This window comes from Tursiops truncatus, chromosome 3 (assembly GCF_011762595.2).
Source record: "Tursiops truncatus isolate mTurTru1 chromosome 3, mTurTru1.mat.Y, whole genome shotgun sequence".
NCBI classification, from domain to species: domain Eukaryota; kingdom Metazoa; phylum Chordata; class Mammalia; order Artiodactyla; family Delphinidae; genus Tursiops; species Tursiops truncatus.
Window position 1 is genome coordinate 9,840,325 of NC_047036.1, and position 14,393 is coordinate 9,854,717.

At 37.1% G+C, this 14,393-nt stretch overlaps 1 protein-coding gene and 1 pseudogene across 1 annotated transcript in view; one reads left to right on the plus strand and one right to left on the minus strand.

Annotated features, from left to right (window-relative positions):
* The window catches only part of CTNND2 (catenin delta 2), a 776,118-nt gene that overhangs the window by 692,632 nt on the left and 69,093 nt on the right, over positions 1-14,393 (minus strand). The window lies entirely within an intron of this gene.
* On the plus strand, positions 641-1,230 carry LOC101338756 (sialomucin core protein 24 pseudogene; annotated as a pseudogene).

A 14,393-nucleotide genomic window follows, 5' to 3' on the forward strand; every position in this document is an offset into this window, starting at 1 on the left:
TACTTTAATTCTCACCGTGACCCTTTGGTGTTGGCCTTGTTATTATTTCCATTTCACAGATAGGGAACCGAAGCACAGAGATGGCTCTTCACATTAAATGACTTCGTATCACATAGCCAGTGAGTGACAAAGCTGGTATTTTTAGTATACTCTCTTGGCTCCAGAACCCATGACTTTGGCTACTAAGCTCTCAGATTTACCTCTCAAATCATGGGTAAAGTACTATATTTCTATCTGTTCATATATTATTGATATTTACCAGGGAAACTTTTCTCAATCTATTTTTATCTTGTTATTGCTAGTCTACAGGAAAGCATTGTTTTTTGTATATTTTCTTGCTAACCTGTTGAAGCTATAAATTCCAACGATTATCAGTTGATTATCTTGGGTTATTCAGGGAAGTCATCAAAATAAAGCTAGGTTTTGTTCCTCAATATGCAAAATGCATCCTTTTCTATGCTTTTAAAAAACTGTTTGGGTTAGCAACTCCCCCAAATTTTAAATGAATAATTTTGCATTAGACATCCTATTCCACTTTAGGGGTAAGGCCTCTAGTTTTCCTCTAGTAAAAGAACTTCTGAGAGACGGACGCAACCTTGGGTGTCCCAGCCTTCGCTCGAAGGCCAGCGCATCGGCCGCGATGCCCGGGCTGCGGCGACCGCGGCTTTTGGCCGCAGGCTGTCTGGCAGCGCTCTGCGGGCTGAGCGCGGCTCACACCACCACCCTGGCCGCGAGCGCAACTACACTCGCGGCTTTACCGACTATCGCCAGCACAGCCTCGGCGCCGCCGCTGCCGCTCCCGCCGGGCACCACTCCAGCCCCAGAAATCTGTGAGAGCCGCAGCACGGTGTTTCCGGTTTTGATGCTAACGCTACCCGTTTGGGGTCAGAATGCAAAGGTAAAAGCTACTGTTCAGATAATCCCACAGTTCGTGATGGCAAGGGGGTGACCAGCACAGAATTCTGTCCTGGGCTCCCTGCCACACCACTGCCAACCAATTCTGCAGCGAAAACCACAACTCCGCCTTCCCCGTCTACAGCCTGCACCACGGCTACTACATCAGGTACAACGGATACCACTTCAACTCCGGCTTCACAACCTGTGCGCAAGTCTACCTTTGGGGCAGCCAGTTTCGTTGAAGGAACTGTCCTTGTCTTGGGTGTGCAGGCTGTAATTTTCTTTCTCTATAAATTCCACAAATCGAAAGATCGAAACTACCGCACTCTGTAAACAGATCCGCTAAATTAACACGGACTGGTGTGTAACTCACTGAAACCAAAATATTCTCTTCCAAGATGTGCCACATGGGAGACGCTATTCTAGGATCTTTAATTTTTCAGAGGATGCATATAGGAGCATCGCCCTTGAAGAGAAACCAGTTAAATCTATTTGCTCAACGGGAATATTTAAAATATTCTGCATGAATGCTTGTGGCTGTCTTCTTTTATTTTAAATGGCTGCTGCTGTGTGATTAAGTTCTCTCTTCTTGACATGCCAAATGTAACTCTATAAGTGATGGAAAACATTGTCCTGCGCAGACGACCTCATGACTCTTTTAGCAATTCAAATGTAGTCATTTTAAAGCCTGAAAGCTGCATTTTTTCATGCTAACTTGGGATGTAGTTTAGTGACCAGAATTGAGAAAAATGTGCCAAATGAGCAGCAAACAGGTGGATTTGGGGCTATAATTGCAAAAAGTGGAATAAATTTATAAATTTAGTATCCTTAGAGTGGAATTTTGTGCTTGATAAGTTATTTTTTCTACATTAGAAAAAAGATGCCACACAAAGAATTACATTCCAGATTTAAAGAAATGAAGGGAAAGTATACAAAACATTAAAGTGTAGCAGGTTATTGTTGATACTTGTAAAGCACCTTATATCGTTGAGAAAATAAAGAACAGTGACTTAAAAGACAGACTGAAAGGTAGACTGTAACTTAAAATGTTGGTGATTTGTTCTTTCACATTAATGAAGGGAAAGGTTGGACTGAGGATGTAACTGTTGATGTGAGCAGTAGTAAACCTGCTTTTAGATACCATAATGTTACTATTTAATTGAAAACTTACCTACTTTATCTCAAGCCTGAGTAACTTAAAGGATGTTACACAAAGTCAAAAGCGTTGATCTACTGAACCTCCCAACATTTTGCTTATGGCTGTTAAAAAGTATAAAGTTGATTTAATTATATTTTCCTTTGTACTTCAAAAACTTATCCTAACACTGTTGTACCTTAAAAGGATTTCCACCAAGCTTTCTGGAAAAGTAACTTCTATAAGGCAAGAAAGAAAGAAGTTGTTTTAGAATCATTTATTAACTCTTTAAATAAGACAATCGTTTTAAGATAGCAAATGTGAGCAGTGTAATTTCAGAAAAAAATTTAGTTGATCAGATTACTGTAGATTTTTAATGATGATTGCCCTGGATAAATAGATTGTACTTTTTCTTTCTCCTTTTCCACCCTTCCTTCTTCTCAGTTTCAATTCCTGTAGTATGATAAGCATGCATACTTTTATGTTTTTAGTTTCCTTATGAAGCCCTAGTTTTTTCAGGTTTAGAGGGATACTTCTTCCCTGCCTTTGACACCTTGCATTAGTTCAGAGGCTTAAATCAGTTTAAAATGAGCTTTTGCTTTTCTAGGTCATTAAGGTTTTTTGTTTTAGTTTCTCTAGCCTATAGCGGCTGTGTTTAGCACTTGGTTTTCAGTATTTTATAGTAAGAAATGACAAGTTGCTTTGGTCCATTTCTGAAGCCAAAATTCCTTACATTTAGATAATAAAAGGTTCTTAAAATGAAGATTTACTGTTTCTCCTTTACTTGCTGGTACAGCTAAAGTTTGTTTTACTTGGACACTGGTATATATACCTAACGTTTTCAAGTGCCTTAATTGTTTAAAATCTCTGGCTTCAAAGGTTTTTGGGGAAAGGTAGGCTTACCTCACATTTTTGTTTCCCTCAGTAGTAATATTTTTGGTACTGCACAACAAATTTTATTACAGTGCCATGGCTATTAGTTTTTAGTGAGTGCTTTAAGATACAAGATTCAGTTGAAAATATACACAATGTCCATTCTCCCAAAGTGGTAAAAATTAGCTACAATGTTATAATTGTCATTTACCTAGACAGGAATACCTTGCCACACATTAATGTTAACACTATAGCTATTTTTGTGAAAATATAGCTGATGAAGCCTCTCATCTTCTGTAATTTTGAATACTGCTCTAACAGAATGATAATATGGAATTGGATTTTACAAAAAGAGCTCTTACAACAGAACTCACAGCCTTTTCCCCTCTTCCTTTAGCTGTTTAGTATCTTGAGCCATTAATAATTTGGGGGTTCTTTTTAATCCCGAAGGTATATAATAGACACCTTTGCAGATTTTTCATCTGACTTGTTCAGGTAGACTGTAGTTCTATTAAAATCCCTTATTTTACCTTACAGATATTTGTTGCACAGACACTGCTGTATTTAGAAATTTCTATTTCAGTTCATTAAAAACTCCAAAACCAATCTGTATCATGTACCAAACTGATTTAAAATAAACGTACATGTTTTTTGGATTAAAAAATAAAAAAGAACTTCTACTATTTTTTTTTTAAGACAGGTACTGTCTAACCTATTAAAAAAACAATAACATTGAGATTCTTCCGTTCAGTCAGTGACTATCATTTCCTGGATTTTTCATTATTATAGGGTACCAAAGCTCTCCCACATCCTACAAAATAGGGCTATATATTCGATGGAAAAGAAAGCTATGTATCACCCAGGAGACCTCTGATTTCCATAATATGGATAGATAACAACTGGCATTTGTAAATACAGAGGAAAGGCAAGAGGAGAAATTTATTCCTCATTCTTGTCGTGATTAATCCTTCTGAGTTAATTTAAAATCATTCTATAATAAATTATATTTAGAGGTAATTTTTAAGAAAGGCATTCATTGTTCGGCCCAAGGTTATGTGTTTTTGATTGAAAGAAATCACAATCCAAATGGCAGAAGCCTTTGCCTATACTGAATGATTATTTTCACTCAGGGCTTAGGAATCAAATGAGATCAATTCAAATGCACTAGAAGCAGCCGGAAGCAGCTCTCACACATTTCATATATGGTTACCTGGGAAGTAAACACTACACACACTTGTGGTTTCAGTCATTGAAACGGTTACAGAACTTAGAGAGAGTTCCACAAAATGTGAACACCTATAAATTGGCACAAGACTGAACTGCAGCCAAAGAAGACTGGCAGGTGAAGCAAGACAAATCTGAACTTTTAAAATCTATATTTATATTCTTTTCCTGTTTTAATCCATATGCACCTTACGCAGAAATATAACCAAGAAGTGGTTTTACCTCTCTGCTCTTTCCTTAATTCTGTTTGCAATGTCACCCTTTGCAGTGGTCGTACAAAACTCAACTAAGTAAGAGCAGTGTGGGTCTTAGGAGATTTACCTTCGAAGCTTGCTTTATAAAACCTCTACCTCTGATTAACCCCATGTCTCTGCTTCTATCCTTTCTGCTGAATGCTGCCAGAGAAAAGTGCCATACTAACATGGACTAGAGCCACTGTACAACCCCATTTTCGTCCCCAGAGCATCTGTTAAAGGTTCTTTTGTTCTGGATTCTCTGTCCCAGTCACCGCAGAGGTTACCTCAAACCTATATCATGCTGTCTCCCCCAATGAACTCAGCAGCTCTCCATCTCAAGAGGTAACTTTTGTTCTTACTGACCTATGAGCCACAGAAACCTACAGATAGGAAAGCCTTTAACCTGTCCTACACAGATGAGCTTTAAAGCAGAGCCCCATAAGATAGACATTTAACACCTTTTAATTTAACTATACAAACTCAATAAGAGTGACAAAAAGAAGTGAATGATAAAATTATTGCATTCCAACAATTCTGAGATGCACACTTTTCATATCTTAACATCTCTGAAATCAGAATGCATCTTCCAGCCAGTAGTTTCTTACAATCACTTTCAGCCAGATGGTGGTCATGACACTGTTCTCAAGTCCTGCCACAGGTGGGAACTTGGGCCTGCTGTGTTTCATTCAAAAACCACTTGAAGGACTTTGAGGAAGAAATATCAGTCCTGACTATTATCTGAAAACCTTCCAGGAACATATTCTGGTGAGATCAAGAAAAGAAAACTTGCAGGATGTGTCACAAGAGCTGGAAAGACAATCACAGAGGCAACCGTGAAACCCTTCTTAAAAAGGTTCTGTACCCTCACCACTTTTAGTGTCACTGAGGATGGCTGTGCATGGAAAACTAAGATGCTGATGACAGAGCATCAAAAGTGAATCATAAGAGAGACTGTGGAAAAGTTTTGGGAATACTTCACCAACTTATGGAGCTTGTACGTTCATTTTTAAGAATGTACAATAATATATGATAACAAAAAATCTATATCTAGATGAATCTAAAAGAGCTTTTCCAACAGGAATGAAACAAAATTTTAAGTAAAAAAAAACCCTTGTGTCCCAGTTTGCATCCTAATTTTCTTTCTCTTTTTCTCCTTCTCCTTCCTTCCTTCCTTTCTTCCTTCCTCCCTCCTGCCCTTCCTTCTCTCTCTCTCCCTTTCCTCCTCCCCCCTCCCCTTCCTTTACTCTGCTGTTTCTTTTTTTCTTCCCTCCTTTTCTTCCTTTCTTCCCTTTTCCTTTCTCTCTTAGTTGTATATAAAATAATGGTGCATATTTAAAGTGTCTCAGATTTTATGAAATTTGGCAATAATTTAAATAGTGCTAGTGATTCTGACAATTAGTCACACAATTAATGACAATGAATCTGAAGACTGATAATACAAAAAGCAATTTTCCAATTAATATGTTTTTATAAGTACATTTTAAATGGCATACTAATCAAAATATATTTTTAAAGTATTTCTGATAATCCTATTGAACTTAAAATTCAAATACTCACCAAGTTAATGCTTTATATTTTATTTTATTTATTATTATTATTTTTTTGCGGTACACGGGTCCCTCAGTGTTGTGGCCTCTCCCGTTGCGGAGCACAGGCTCCGGCCGCGCAGGCTCAGCGGCCATGGCTCACGGTCCCAGCCGCTGTGGGATCTTCCCGGACCGGGGCACGAACCTGTGTCCCCTGCATCGGCAGGTGGACTCTCAACCACTGCGCCACCAGGGAAGCCTCAATGCTTTATATTTTAAATGACATAAATACCTGGGTTGTTTCTTATTCACTCCATGACTTTTGCCATATAGATGTTTATAATCTTCAAAGTAGCTGAAAAATCTTCTTCTCCAAACCATCGTCCAAGAGAATGTTATTTTATTATTCAAGTAATTTTTTTCTTTTTTAAAAAATTACTGCATTCATCTTTTTTATTTGCTAGTTAACATAACAAACATATTCTGAATGTCCATATCCACAAGTTACAATAAACTTTCAAGTTTTATAAAGAAGGTGAAACTGGCATTATCATATCTTTGTCACCAAATGAGAATAACACATATTTCCTGAAAATAACTTGTATGTATGAGTGTTCATATTGACACACGAGCTTTGTTCAACAGACCTTTCACAGATAACAAGGAACATAATCACTGCAGAGGTCAAGAACAAGAGCAAAAAGAAGAAAGAAAGAAACATGCATTAAGGAAAGCCTGTCTGAACATCAGGTATTTTACAGTAGCTTGATGGCGGTGGTGCATTCTGAGTTCATCGGCTGTTCTGGAGTGGATCAGGAGTGAAGTCAAATCACTGACAACCAACAAATAAACAGAATCCATTACCAGAAAGCTCTTACTTCCTGTCTCCCTGTGCTATGCTGAATTGCTGTATTCAGTGGGAAACTCACTAAACCGAAAAAACCTGACATCCCTCATCGTTGTCAAGGCCCTAAAAACATTACAGTCAACATCTTGAAGTCACTTAAGCCCTCCGGCTCTGTGCACTCTGCTCTCAAGCTCTCCATAAATGACGGTTGCTTCCTAATGGGAGGAAGTGACACATTAGTGAATTACAAGTTTACACTGTGCTATATGAATACATTTCCTGAGAATTAGCATTATTGGCTGCTAAGATGTGTTTTGAAAAGAGGTACAGAATTTAGAATTTTCTAAATTGAAGTCCTTCAATTGTAGTAAAATTGTAATAAAAATTACAATAATTTTTGATAAAAAGAAGTCACATTTTTATCTAGTTTACAAAGAATAAGTGAAAAGAATGTATAGATCTACAATGATTTCAATATTATCATTACATGGTGAGTATAACTAGATAGCATTTTAGAATCATTTCACATTTTCATAAAAAGTTAAAAAATTCATTTTGGTAGGTTGTGCACAATTGGTAGGCTATTTTCTCGCAAAGGTTCTTAATGTAGTATATGCTCTTCGAATGAGTCACTAAGTCCTATAGAGGAGTAAGTGGAGACTCTAGACTTCCAGGCATCATTCTTCTATTTGTCTAGTGCATCACAGCTTCCCAGTCTCAGCAGGTCCATTAAAGCAGGAGCACCAGCTCATAAATGTCTCTACAAATAGAACTGGAACAGGGACCATGGGAATAAGGACTCATGATACCTGTTCAGTGGGTTCTCTCTATGCAGCTGTAACGGACCTTCCAGAACATCAAGCTTAGGAGATGTGATGGCCAAATGCATCACTTCCTGAATTCAGGCTTGATGTTTTTGTGTTTTTTTTCCTCTCTCTCTCTGATGTTTGTTTCTTCTCATTGCCATTCTGAAATAATGGCTGCCTCACTCTATAATTTTGACATTGTGCTGCAGTTTCAACTCTCACCCTAGGGTTTGGTCTTACTAGAAATGAACTAAATTGTTCAGTTCCTTGAATGCATCATACTTTGTTTTCTTTGGGGGGCTTTCCCCAGGTCCTCTTGCTAGAAACAGTGCTCTTGTAGGTATCAGCTTGAGTCATATGGATTTGTCATTTCTGTAGGTCAAAAGTAGCGGAATCTCAGCAATACTGCAAGGTTGTAAGGTTTACCCTAATATTCTCTCTTCAAGTTTCAATTTAAAAGTTCTTCCCTCCAAGGCATTTCCCCAGTCTGCTTCTTTTAACCTTATGTAAGCATTTGGCACAGGTCTAAATTTTTGTAATTCCTTATTCAATTGTTTGACTTGAACATTAACTGTGAGATCTTTGAAGTTATGAGCCATATTCTATTAGACATCATTGTTATCCTTAATGCCTGAGAACATTTTATTGAATATGGTAGGTAATACTTTGTGTAAAATAAATGTTGAGGAATAAATGCTATTAATAGATACATTTAGTGAACAAATTCATTCAAAACAAAAGGAGCTTTGAAGCCCAAGACAGTACCTTTTCTTAGATTTGACAACACTCAGCCCAATGTCCAGTTCAATTATTTTTTCTTGAATGAACAGGTGAATTATTTGCCTTAAGCAGTGTACATTTATGTTTGCTGATATATCATTTATACAAACAGTCGTGAGGCAAGATCATTTCTGATAGTTGCTCTATGAATGCACCCATCTATATCTAGCGTAATTCCTAGAATTTAGTGTAATTCCCATCTGAAATGGGCTTGGAAGCCCGGTAGGATTCAAATGAGAGGAAATAAATTAGAAAATTTTAAAAGTCAGACAAGGGGGCATTCAAAAGTATTTTTCTCGTTTCTTTCTTTTTTCCAGGTCAAACTCAATTTCTTAAAGTAGTTATTTATCTTCTTGAAAATATGAGATAACATATGCCTAAAGTGAAATGCACAGATCTTAAGTATATAATTTGATAAGTTGCTAAATACATACAACCAGATAATTCACACTTGAGCCAAGACGCAGAACATTTCTATCACATCAAAAGTACCTTCATGTTCTTTTTATTCATGCCTCAGCCACTATGTGATTTCTGTCACCAGAGAGTAGTTTTGCTTGTTCTTGAACTTTATATAAACAGAATCATAAATAAATTGTGTTCAGGGTCTTTTGCTCAGCAAAATGATTTTTTGAGGTTTCATCCATGTTGTTGTATGTTTCAGAAGTGTGTATACATACATATACATACATACATGCATATATCATTGATGAACAATATTCCATTCTATGGCTCTACCACAATATGCTTATCATCACAGACATTTGGGTTGTTTTCAGCTTGGGGCTATTATTAATAAAGCTACCATGACATTCTGGTACAAATCTCTTTTCAGACAAATGTTTCCATTTCTCTTGGGTAAATATCTAGAAGTAGAATGCTGTGTCATATGGTAGATGTATGATTAAATTTATAACAAACTACCAGAATTTTCTCCAGAATGGTTATATCACTTTATACTCCCACTAGTAATATATGAAAAGTCCAGTTGCTGCATTTTCCTTGTTATAAGGGAATATTTTTACAATCTTGACCTAGGGAAGAATATTTTAGAGAGACTAGGAAAGCTCTAAATATAAACTTTTAAAAGGTCAATTTAGATTTCATTAATTTAAAAAAATCTGCACACAGGAAACCGCAAAGATATTGCAAGTTTTGTCCAGACCACTGCAATAAAGCAAATACCGTAATAAAGTGAGTCACACGAATTTATTTGGTTTCCCAGTGCATATAATAGTTACATTTATACTATACTGTGGTCTATTAAGTGTGCTATAGCATTATGTCTAAAAAATGCACATCTCTTAATTAAAAATACTTTATCGCTAAAACATGCTAACCATCATCTGAGCCTTTAGCGAATCATAATATTTTTGCAATAGTAACATCAAAACTCACTGATCACAGATCACCATAACAAATATAATAATGATGAAAAAGTTTGAAGTACTGCAGAAATTACCAAAATGTGACACAAAGACATGAAGTGTGTCAATGCTGTTGGAAAAACAGCACCAACAGACTTGCTCAATGCAAGGTTGCCACAAACCTTCAATTTGTAAAAAATTCATTATCTGCAAAGTGCAATAAAAAGAAGCACAATGAAACAATTTATGCCTGTATAATTTTTAAGTTATTTTCAGAATATCTGTGACTTTATACTTCAAGTGTAACTCTTGTAGACTGATTTGAGTCTTCTTTTTACACAATATGACAATTTCTACCCTTAAAATGGAATGTTTAGTCCATTTATATTTATTGTAATTTTTAATAAGGTTGAATTTAATCTACCATATTTCTACACTTTTCTATTTGTTAATGATTCATTGCAGGGAGTGTAGATTATGCTGTTCCCCTACAAAGTGTGCTAACTTTTTCTCTAACAGATAGTTGAGCTACAAGTGTAACATCTGGATTCTCTCAGTGTGGTATAACAGGAAATATGTATTTGTTTTTTTGTTCCAGGCTCCTGGCACACAGCTCCTAAAACCCTTGGAATTCCCTGAGTGATAAGGGTGATTGATAGGCATGCCTCTTTTTTCTAATTAGGCAACCCTTGGCCAGCTCCTAGACAGCTTCAGGATGGAGACTGGTTGTAAGAAAGACCAAGCCTTGGTTAGAAGCTTGGAACTTTAGCCCCAGCCCCCAAATTTGGTGGGGGGGTGTATGGAGAGGTGCCGGAGATTGAGTTAATAATCACCAGTAGCCAATGATTTACTAAATCATGCCTGTGTAATGAAACCTCCATAACCCTCCTCTGCAAGCCCCTAAATGTCGGGGTTCAGAAAGCTTCTGGCTTGTTGAACACACTGGTTGCTGGGAGGCTGGTGCACCCAGAGAGGGCATGGAAACTCTGTATGCCACAAGATGTAACTTGCCCTGTGCATCTCTTCCATGTGGCTGTTCCTGAGCTGTATCCTCTACAATAAATGAGTCACAGTAAAGTGTTTTCCTGATTTCTGTGAGTTGTTCTAGCAAATTAGACCTGAGGAGAGGTTGTGGGAACCCCCGATTTATAGCTCGTTGATTAGAAGTACAGGTGACTCCGGGACTTGCAGTAGGCATCTGAAATGAGGAGCAGTCTTGCAGCCCTGAGCGCTTAAGCTGTGGGATCTATCATAACTCTGGGTAGTTACTGTCAGAATTTACTTGTTGAGCACCTGGTTGGTATCCAGAGAATCGGAAAACTGGTTATTAGGGTTCGAAAACACCCCAGAGTCAGGCTTGATTTCATGCGTGATAGTGTCAGTGTATTCTGTTTTTCTCCTTAGTACTAAGACATCACTTTTACTCTTGGCTGTGGTTACTTCCAAAATGTGGCTTTTCTGGGATCTCAACTGAATGTCCACTGTGCTCAGCTAGGCTGATTCATTCTGGAGAGACCAGAACTCCAACATCACTCAGCACCACATGACCTCTGACTGTGGAGTTGAATCTCCATTCAACTCTTAGTTCCACAGCAGCTGTCCTACCTGAAGCCTTTGGGAGTCTTTTCCTGTGCATGTGCACTCAGCCCTCAGGTGCACTCAGATGGACCTGAGGGACCATCCTATGCAGATCTTACATTTTCCTCTTCTCTGATATCTGCTCCTTCCCTCACAAAGCTCCACTTTCTCTCCTTGGGTCAGTGCTGGGAAACCACACCTAGGCTGAAAGCTGAGACAAATATGAGACACCTCATTTGCTTCTTTTCTCTCAAGAATCAAGTCCTGCACAACCTGTTGGCCAAAGCCTGAAAATGACTGCATCATATCCAATATTTGTTCAGTGTTTACATTTGCTTATGCCATAAGTTCCCATCTTCTACTAATTGTTTCTTTATGACCAGAAGCAGAATTCCAGTCAAATACACGTGAAGAAGAATTGTTATTATTGTAGTAATAGTATTTAACTAACATAATGAACATTTTCAGGTGACCAGTAAACACTAAAACAGGTTAGAATATTAGGTCCACTTACTGAAATAGTAGAAAGATAGACGGAATCAGATTTTGGACTTTTTTTTTGTTTTACGTGTAAATATTTTTATTTGTGGAGTAATTATTGAAAGAAAGAAAATAGAATACATAATTTACAAACTAGCAAGGAAAAGAATAACAATAATAATAATAACAATAAATCCAAAAGAAGGAAATAAAAGAGAACAAAAAGGAGAACAGATTTCTTTTCCCCATTGGTCCATCCTATTTTATTCTTTAAAATTTTATTTTTTATTTTTATTGGAGTATAGTTGCTTTATAACATTGTGTTAGTTTCTACTGTACAGCAAAGTGAATCAGCTATACGTATACATATATTCCCTCTTTATGGATTTCCTTCTCATTTAGGTCACCACAGAGCACTGAGTAGAGTTCCCTGAGATATACAGTAGGTTCTCATTCGTCATCTATTTTATACATAGTGTCAATAGTGTGTATATGTCAATCCCAACCTCCCGTTTCATCCCACTCCCCCCCTTCCCCCTTGGGATCCATATGCTTGTTCTCTACGTCTGTGTCTCTACTTCTGCTTTGTAAATAAGATCGTCTATACCAATTTTTTCAGAATCCACAATATGCATTTTCTAATATGCGATATTTGTTTTTCTCTTTCTGACTTAGTTCACTCTGTATGACAGTCTCTAGGTCCATTCATGTCTCTACAAATGACCCAATTTCATTCCTTTTTATGGCTGAGTCATATTCCATTGAATACACTGGACTTCTTTAGCTGCCAATAAAGAGTTTTTACTCCATTAGATTGGCAAAGCGGCAGCTTTGAAGAATCCTGAGCCCATAGCATGAGATCAACAGTTTGTGCTTCAGGGAGTTTAATCCAGCTGAGCTTTAGCAGAGACCAGAAAAGGGATGAGATCTGCATAGACAGAGAGACCAGTGAAGATGCTGCTACCTGAGGTGGTACGGCCACAAACAAGGATGGGGACAGTGAGGAATTTAATGCAAGGATAGTAGTACACTCCATTTTGAAGGACTACAACTAGATTAGTGTGGTGCAAGAAAAGTACAAGCCAAAGGTTTTGAGTCTGCCTGATCTGGGGGAGGGGGAAAGTACAGTCACTAGAAATGAGGAATTTGGGGAAAGTACCTGATTTCTTTCTTTTTTTTTTTTTTTTCTTTCTTTGGCCACCATGCAGCTTGTGGGATCTTAATAACCCAACCAGGGACTGAACCAGCCCCCTCAGCAGTGAAAACATGGAGTCCTAACCACTGGACTGCCAGGGAATTCCCGAAAGTAGCTGATTTCAAAAACAACTCTATCATTTTGAGTGGGAGGGCTGGTAGGATAGCAAACATTGAAAAATGAGGTACCAAGATGGAAAGGACCAACAGACAGCTGATAATATTGGTCTAGAGTCTCCTGATAGAACTGAATTCAAGACATTAATTTGAGAATATTTGTTTATATGTAGGAGATGGGTGAGTGACATAAGGAGAGACAATGAATCATTAGCATAAGATAGAATTTGGGGAAAAACCCAAACTGGGAAAGGGAAGATGGCAATACCTACATGGTCTCAATTATTCATACTTTGGGACCATTAGAAGTCTTTGCATTTAAAGTATTAATCTAGGTTGCGTGTGTGTGTGTGTGTGTGTGTGTGTGTCTGTCTGTCTGTCTGTGTGTGTCTGTGTTTCCCAAGTTGACATATTAAACCTTAAAACGGTTATCATTGTAATGACACAGTATTATCCAGGTGATAATAAAGTAAAACACAGTTAAAGCACACAAAGCTATGTAGGATGAGTATCATTAAAAGCAAAATTTAATTTTAAAATCTTGAGAAAAAATAATAAATGGAAAACTGTAAAGAAGAATATTAGTGGCATTTGAAAATGTGCCTGAATTTCTGAAACATGTGTAGTTGATTCCTGGATTAAAGAATTATTCAAGTAATATTTATTTACTAACCATGATAACTTTCCCCGTGAAATATATAAAATAAGAAAACATAAAAAGTCAGTCTATTATATCTGAAAAATAAACTCTTAGGGATATAAATATAAGTGTATGATGATTGTTCTTTTCTTCCTACTAAACCCAAAGAAAGCAGTTGTTACAAAAGTTACCAGGAAATCCATTAATTTTTAAAAAATTGATTATAATTATAATAAGAAGTGAGAGTGAGCAAAAAGCCTCTAGACTTGAAAAGAGTACTAGACAAAAGCAAGAATACTCTCTATTTTGCCACACAGATCCCATGATGTTACTTGGAAGACATCTTAGAGATCGCTCTTTCTAGAGAAGAAAATCTGAGGTTCAGAAAGGTGAGAAGAATTTGCAAAAGTTTACACTGAAAAAAGCAGCAAAATTGGAACTACATTTCTAACTTTTTACTGCCTCTTCAGACCCTTTAGAAACTTAGCTCCTGATGTCTTAAACTAAGGCACTGATTCTTATGGAATCCATCACCTGTCTCTTGAAATGCCAACTTTTTTGAGTCTTGTGACTTTCTTCAGTGTGATCTCTTCAGTGGTTTATATTTCACAAAATTAATTTTCCCTAAACATGATTAAATCATCTCAAAATTAATATATTGTTAAAATCATCTCAAAATTACTTTACTATATT